This window comes from Thamnophis elegans, chromosome 1 (genome assembly GCF_009769535.1).
Source record: "Thamnophis elegans isolate rThaEle1 chromosome 1, rThaEle1.pri, whole genome shotgun sequence".
Lineage (NCBI taxonomy): Eukaryota > Metazoa > Chordata > Lepidosauria > Squamata > Colubridae > Thamnophis > Thamnophis elegans.
The window spans coordinates 179,931,323-179,938,671 of NC_045541.1; the positions used below are offsets into that span (position 1 = coordinate 179,931,323).

Here is a 7,349-nt window from a genome sequence, read left to right on the forward strand (position 1 = left end):
ATTGTGTTTGTATCCCCTTTTCCCCTTTGGAGTTGTTCGCCGCCCTGAGTCCCTCCCGGAGAAAGGCGGCATACAAATAAACTAAATCTTAAATCTTAAATCTTACTGCTGCCGGCCTGCCAGAGTTCCTTACCTGTTTTTGAAGCAACCGGGCAAATTGTGCCTGAGCGCACAGCGTGCGGCGCCTGCGCGATCTCCGGCGAGCCGCTGGGTGTCGCACAGGCAGTGGAGTGCGCATGTGTGTGCAGCCCATGTCCGGCGCATGCACGAACAGACCATGAGCAGTGTACTGGTAGTGACAGTAAGAGCAACCCACCACATGTTTGGACGCCCCTTCTTTGGCGGAAAATAAGATTGATAGTTTGCCAGAAAGAGGAAGAGAGAAAAAAAACAGCTTTTAAGCCCGGTAATATTTGGAGATTAGCATAAAGGAGACACTTCCCTTCTTGTCAAAACTGATTGACTTTCAATCCATCAAGCGCTGTCAGGTATTGGCTGGTTGCCTTTTTATAGGTTAATCCATTCGGAAGGAAACAGCTGGAGGCTTTGCGGAAAGGACACCTCTAATTTTCCACGTAGGAAAGAGGGGGGGCAGTGGGGGAAGGTGGGCTCACCTCCGTGGTTCCCACCTGGCACAGGTAAAGGCCAGTGATGCAGCTGGGGTTCTCCTTCGGCCTGCGATCCCCAGGAAGAGGCAACCGAGTTCAGCCATTTGCGGTGTCTCATCTGGGCGTGGCGGGGAAGTGATTTCCCCAGGGAGGAAAACTGATGGAAGGTAGGAATGGAAGAGTCACTCAGAGACAGAGACAGACAGACAGACAGACAGACAGAGATGGAAAGGAAGGAAGGAAGGAAGGAAGGAAGGAAGGAAAGAAAGAAAGAAAGAGATGTTCCACCGAACGCTTTTGTTTTGGGGGTTGAGAGAAAGAAGGAGAGAGAGAGAGAGAGAAAGGTAAAAAAAGAAAGAGAAAGAAAGAAAGAAAGAAAGAAAGAGATGTTCCACCGAACGCTTTTGTTTCGGGGGTTGAGAGAAAGAAGGAGAGAGAGAGAGAGAGAAAGGTAAAAAAAGAAAGAGAAAGAAAGAAAGAAAGAAAGAAAGAAAGAAAGAGATGTTCCACCAAATGCTTTTGTTTCGGGGGTTGAGAGAAAGAAGGAGAGAGAGAGAGAGAGAAAGGTAAAAAAAGAAAGAGAAAGAAAGAAAGAAAGAAAGAGATGTTCCACCGAACGCTTTTGTTTCGGGGGTTGAGAGAAAGAAGGAGAGAGAGAGAGAGAGAAAGGTAAAAAAGAAAGAGAAAGAAAGAAGAAAGAAAGAAAGAAAGAAAGAAAGAGATGTTCCACCAAATGCTTTTGTTTCGGGGGTTGAGAGAAAGAAGGAGAGAGAGAGAGAGAAAGGTAAAAAAAGAAAGAGAAAGAAAGAAAGAAAGAAAGAAAGAGATGTTCCACCGAACGCTTTTGTTTCGGGGGTTGAGAGAAAGAAGGAGAGAGAGAGAGAGAGAAAGGTAAAAAAAGAAAGAGAAAGAAAGAAAGAAAGAAAGAAAGAAAGAAAGAGATGTTCCACCGAACGCTTTTGTTTTGGGGGTTGAGAGAAAGAAGGAGAGAGAGAGAGAGAGAAAGGTAAAAAAAGAAAGAGAAAGAAAGAAAGAAAGAAAGAAAGAGATGTTCCACCGAACGCTTTTGTTTCGGGGGTTGAGAGAAAGAAGGAGAGAGAGAGAGAGAGAAAGGTAAAAAAAGAAAGAGAAAGAAAGAAAGAAAGAAAGAAAGAAAGAAAGAGATGTTCCACCAAATGCTTTTGTTTCGGGGGTTGAGAGAAAGAAGGAGAGAGAGAGAGAGAGAAAGGTAAAAAAAGAAAGAGAAAGAAAGAAAGAAAGAAAGAGATGTTCCACCGAACGCTTTTGTTTCGGGGGTTGAGAGAAAGAAGGAGAGAGAGAGAGAGAGAAAGGTAAAAAAAGAAAGAGAAAGAAAGAAAGAAAGAAAGAAAGAAAGAAAGAAAGAGATGTTCCACCAAATGCTTTTGTTTCGGGGGTTGAGAGAAAGAAGGAGAGAGAGAGAGAGAGAAAGGTAAAAAAAGAAAGAGAAAGAAAGAAAGAAAGAAAGAAAGAGATGTTCCACCGAACGCTTTTGTTTCGGGGGTTGAGAGAAAGAAGGAGAGAGAGAGAGAGAGAAAGGTAAAAAAAGAAAGAGAAAGAAAGAAAGAAAGAAAGAAAGAAAGAAAGAGATGTTCCACCGAACGCTTTTGTTTTGGGGGTTGAGAGAAAGAAGGAGAGAGAGAGAGAGAGAAAGGTAAAGAAAGAAAGAAAGAAGGAAAGAAAGAAAGAAAGAAAGAGATGTTCCACCGAACGCTTTTGTTTTGGGGGTTGAGAGAAAGAAGGAGAGAGAGAGAGAGAGAAAGGTAAAAAAAGAAAGAGAAAGAAAGAAAGAAAGAAAGAAAGAAAGAAAGAGATGTTCCACCAAATGCTTTTGTTTCGGGGGTTGAGAGAAAGAAGGAGAGAGAGAGAGAGAGAAAGGTAAAAAAAGAAAGAGAAAGAAAGAAAGAAAGAAAGAAAGAAAGAAAGAAAGAAAGAAAGAAAGAGATGTTCCACCGAACGCTTTTGTTTTGGGGGTTGAGAGAAAGAAGGAGAGAGAGAGAGAGAGAAAGGTAAAGAAAGAAAGAAAGAAGGAAAGAAAGAAAGAAAGAAAGAAAGAAAGAAAGAAAGGGAAAAACAGAGAGAGAGAAAAGAAAAAATGAAAGGCAAAGAAAGAAAAGGCAGGCAGGAAGGAAGAAAAAGAAAGAGACAATGAAAGACAGAGAAAGAGACAGTGAAAGTGAAAGGAAGGAAGAAAAAGAAAGAAACAGTGAAAGAGAGAAAGAAAGAAAGACAATGAAAAAGAGAGAAAGAAAGGAAAGAAAGAAAAAAGAGACTGACAGAGAGATAGAGGCAGTCCTCGACTTATGACCCCACCTGAGGCCAAAACTTCTTTTGTTAAGTGACACAGCTGTTCAGTGAATTTTGCCTCATTTTACAGCCTTCCTGGCCACCGTTGTTAAGTGAATCCCTGCAGCTGTTAAGTTGGCAACATGGGTTGTTTAGTAAATCCAGCTTCCCGCTTGACTTTGCTCATCAGAAGGTCTCCAAAGGGGGATAATGTGACCCCAGGACATTCTCGACCATTGTAAATACGAGTCAGTCGCCACGCCACTGAATTTTGATCACGTGACTGCGGAGCTGCAGCGACCGTCGTAAGTGTGAGAAACGGTCCTTTTTTCACTCCTGTTGTAACATAAACAAAATGTCGTAAGTTGAAAACGACTCGGACGCCATCAGATTGAGGTTGATCAGACAGGCTCTGTACCTTCACCCAGCATGCTGACAAACTGTTGGAGACTGAGGAATGGAGTATTTGGCAAAAGGGTACAGCCACCAGGAGGAACATGGCCGCCTCTTCAGTTGTTCCCTGTTCTGACCAAGGCTTCCCCAAAAAACACAAAGCAGATTCCTGGTCCCGACAAACCCCTTTTATTGAACGAATGTGAATTCCTCCCATTCACATTCAGCCAAGGCCTGGCAAACAGTCTTTCAAAGGAATATTTATGACCACAGGCCTTATCTATCTTGGAAAGCTGCCATGTAAATATTTTCCAAATGAGGTGCTGTGCAAGAAAAGACTGGGAACAGAGTCTCGGATATTCACGGACAGATCTTCACACTCCTGAAATAAACAAACGGACTAACAAACAAACGGATTGTTTCCTGAAAAAAACACCTCCCCTTTGGCTTCTCTTTTATTCCCTTTGGGAGGGGCCATTCACCGTCCACCTGTGGCCTTACTCCCAAGTCGACCCTTGTTCCTTAGTTGGTCCCTTCATCTAGCAACTCTGCGCATGCAGAGAACAGGCTCCAGCTGTTCTTCTGCCTCGCTGATGTCTGACTCTGAAGGCAGCTGATAACTGTCAGAGGGCCCTGGCCCCCTCTCTGCCTCCAACACAGAGCCCTCATCAGAGCCTTCCCCAGACTCCAGGACTGGCCCAGGTTCCTCCCCAACCTCCCCACTCTCCAAATCTGCTGCCAGCTCTGCTGGCCACTGGTGGCCCACAACACTCCCCCTCAATGGGTTTACACACACCGTTTGGCGAAAATGACAAGTTTTTCAGCCAAGAAGAGGGAAGCCAAAGGTACCGGCAATCCTCTACCTACAACCGTTCATTTAGTGACTGTTCAAAGGGACAACAATGTTGAAAAACAGAGAATTATGACCAGTCTTCCTACTCACAGTTGTCGCAACATCCACCGCAGTGCCTTGATCGAAAAATGTGCACTGACAATCTTTTGCGACGGGGGCAAATGTCTCTCGCTCGGGTGGCAGATGAGGCTCGGCGGTTCGTTCTCGGAAATGTTGGACTCCCTTGTGGTCGTACGTTGAGGACTACCTGTAATTCACTGAATCGTTAAACCAGATTCACTTAAGAACTCCGACAAAAAAAGGGGAGGTGTGAATCCAGGCCCAAGAAGTGCGTCGTTTAACCACAGAAATTGTGGTTGGCGATTAAGTGCCCCATCTGGATTCCTGGCAATGAACCAGAGGGTTAGACCAGGAATGAAATGCTACCGGTTCGGACCTGTTCACCCCAACCAATAGTAAAAAAACAATGCTACCAGTTGAAATGCTACCGGTTCGGTTAGGTTAGCTAGAAAGCAGGAAATCCGACGATTCTAGCTAATATAAATCACCCGTCACAGCTGATCGTCGGAAATAGCTGTTCGCCCGAACAGCTATTTCCGACAATCAGCTGTGACGGGTGATTTATATTAGTTAGAATCGTTGGATTTCCTGCTTTCTAGCTAACCTAAATCGGGTGGCACAACGGATTCCTAACTCTACTCACTGTTTTACTTACCTTTGCAGCAGTGATGGGATTCAGCTGGTTCACGCCTATTCAAGAGAACCGGTTCTTAACTTTCTAAGCAGTTCGGACAACCGGTTGTTGGAAGAAATCTCATTTTGTCCCGTCCCCCCCACTTTACAGAGCTAATCCTGTAAAGAAGGCAGGAAGGAAACATTCTGGTGTTGTTTCTAGCCTAATCTTTGTTGACCTGCTTACAGAAACTGCCTCTCCGGTAAACCCTTGTTACATTGTAACAGCTAAGTCGAGGCGCCCATTGACATGAGTAATGTTGAGTTGGCCACGCCCACCCAGTCACATGACCACTGATCCCTGCCTACCCAGCTGGTCATCAGGGCAGAGAACCGGTTGTTAAATTATTTGAATCCCACCACTGCTTTGCAGACTCGGAAGGCATCTTCTACTATTGGTTCATTCAGGGACGTGTTTCGGGCGCGCACAGGCTTGATACGTGCTACTCGCACATGCGCAGTAGGTTTAAAAAATGCTTCCGTGCATGTGCAAAAGCAAAAAAACAAGATGGTGGCAGCTACAGCGCCGCCGCCAGCCGAGTTACTACCTATTCGGCCAAACCGGTCCGAACCTCTGGCACACATGCATGCAAACCGCGTCCTCGGTAGCCGACTCACCGAAACGGTAGTAGACTCCAGAGGATTTCTGGGTTGGACTAAATGCCCTCATGGGAGCCTTCCCTCTCCAGGATTCTACACAGGGTAGAATTTGTGTAGGCTAGGAATCGGACACAAAAGGGCTGTGATTTGTTTTTCTTTTGCAACCCACGCGGATTGGGACTTTGTTTTAAAGCAGACTGCTTTATTTTTGCCCTCCCCAAAATAGAATTTAAATAAAAGCACATTTTCCTGAATGAACTTCCCACGAAAGAGAAGCCGTTGTTGTTGTTCCTTTAGAAAATGCCAGTTTGCTTGCCCTTTTTCCCCCCCTGTAAGGGGCTAAGCTTTGAGAAAGACCCCGGGCAGGGAATGGAGGAGAGAATCCAGACAAAACTCCCCTTCTTCAAGCCTGCAAAAAGAATTCCATCTTTGCTCACACAGAGACACAAACAACACAGCAAAGTCCTTTCTCTCTTTCCACCCCCCCTTCCCCTTAAAGTCAGAAAAGAAATTTGACGGATGGGAGACTCACCCTTTCCATCACAATCACAAAGCTCTCCAGAGTTGAGATGTTGACTTCTCGCCCGCCCTTCCCTCCTCTCTTCCCCCCCACCATCTTTTTACACATTCTCTCCGTCACTTCAGACTTGGTGTGTGACATTCGTGGCACAGTCCTTCGGGGTGCCTTTTTTGTTGTTGTTGTTGTTGTTGTTGTTGTTGAAATTCCCGTGCCAGGTCCCTTTGGGCCAAAAGTGAGGTGACCCCTTGCGAACCGAGTCTCGGTTGGCATCAGCCGCTGGGAGAGGATGCTGTGACGGTGACAGGGGTGGGTGGGAGGGAGGAGGGCATTGTGTGATCGGAGCGGGTGTCACTGGCATTGAGAAGTTTTCCAAAGGAAAGGCGCACAAGGCCGTGGGTTTTGCTAACATCAGCCAACGAATGAGAAGGCAGAACGCAGAGGTGTCCGTAGACAGTGTCATAACGGTTGGCCACAACTGTGTGAGCCTTTCTGGTGCTTGATGTTGGGGGTATCCCCCCGAGAAGCCAAACCAAAAACTAAGGGAAAATAATCTTTAATCCAAAGTTAAATATTAGCATTAGTACTAATATTTAACTTTGAACTGACTATCGTGTCAGGGTAATGATTTACCCTGCTACAATGATGTAGTGTGAGGAATGAGTCGGCAAAGTTTTTTGGGCTGATATCACTTTAAGAGCCTGTAATAAGAAGAGGCCCTGTTGGGGTGTATCCCACTCTCCGTGTGTGCTTCTGTGCTGTAATTGCTGATTGCTGTTTGTTTGACGTCTGACTAAAGTATGTGTATGTATATATTCTTTGTAGATAAAACCACTATTTACATATAAACCTCTGTTTACTGTATTTGCTCCTGGGTTGTCTCACACAATTACACTCTGACACTCTGACATATTATTCTCTTTTGATTTATTTATTACTTCTATCCATCTTACGATCAAATAATTAACCTCTTGTTCTTTCCCCTCCCTCTTGTGAGTCTGACCACCTTGTTAAATCACAATAGGGTTCATTTGGGGCAGTGGTGGGTTTCAAAAATTGTTCGAACCTACTCTGTGGGTGTGGCCTCCTTTGTGGGAGTGGCTTGACGCCCATGTGACCAGATGGGAGTGGCTTGCCACCCATGTGATCGGATATGAAGATGCTGACGACACTTGTCAGAACCACCTTAAATTACCTCTCACACAGCACTGGGATGCATAAGAATATGATGTAAACTTGTTTTTTAAAAGGCATCTTTGGTTTGCGTTAAAACAACTTCAACACACGCAATGTTCTGATTGCACCACAAACGCAGTAGTCATCCCTACCTTTCACAGAGGCA

The 7,349-nt window shown here is 45.1% G+C and overlaps 1 long non-coding RNA gene across 1 annotated transcript; it reads right to left on the bottom strand.

The window, feature by feature from the left end:
* Nucleotides 1-3,591: 3,591 nt before the first annotated feature.
* LOC116518568 lies at nucleotides 3,592-6,300 on the bottom strand. The gene is made up of 3 exons (XR_004256567.1): nucleotides 6,023-6,300; nucleotides 4,249-4,405; nucleotides 3,592-3,687 (listed from the first exon to the last, which is right to left on the bottom strand). It is a non-coding gene; the product is annotated as an uncharacterized LOC116518568 (long non-coding RNA).
* Nucleotides 6,301-7,349: the final 1,049 nt, after the last annotated feature.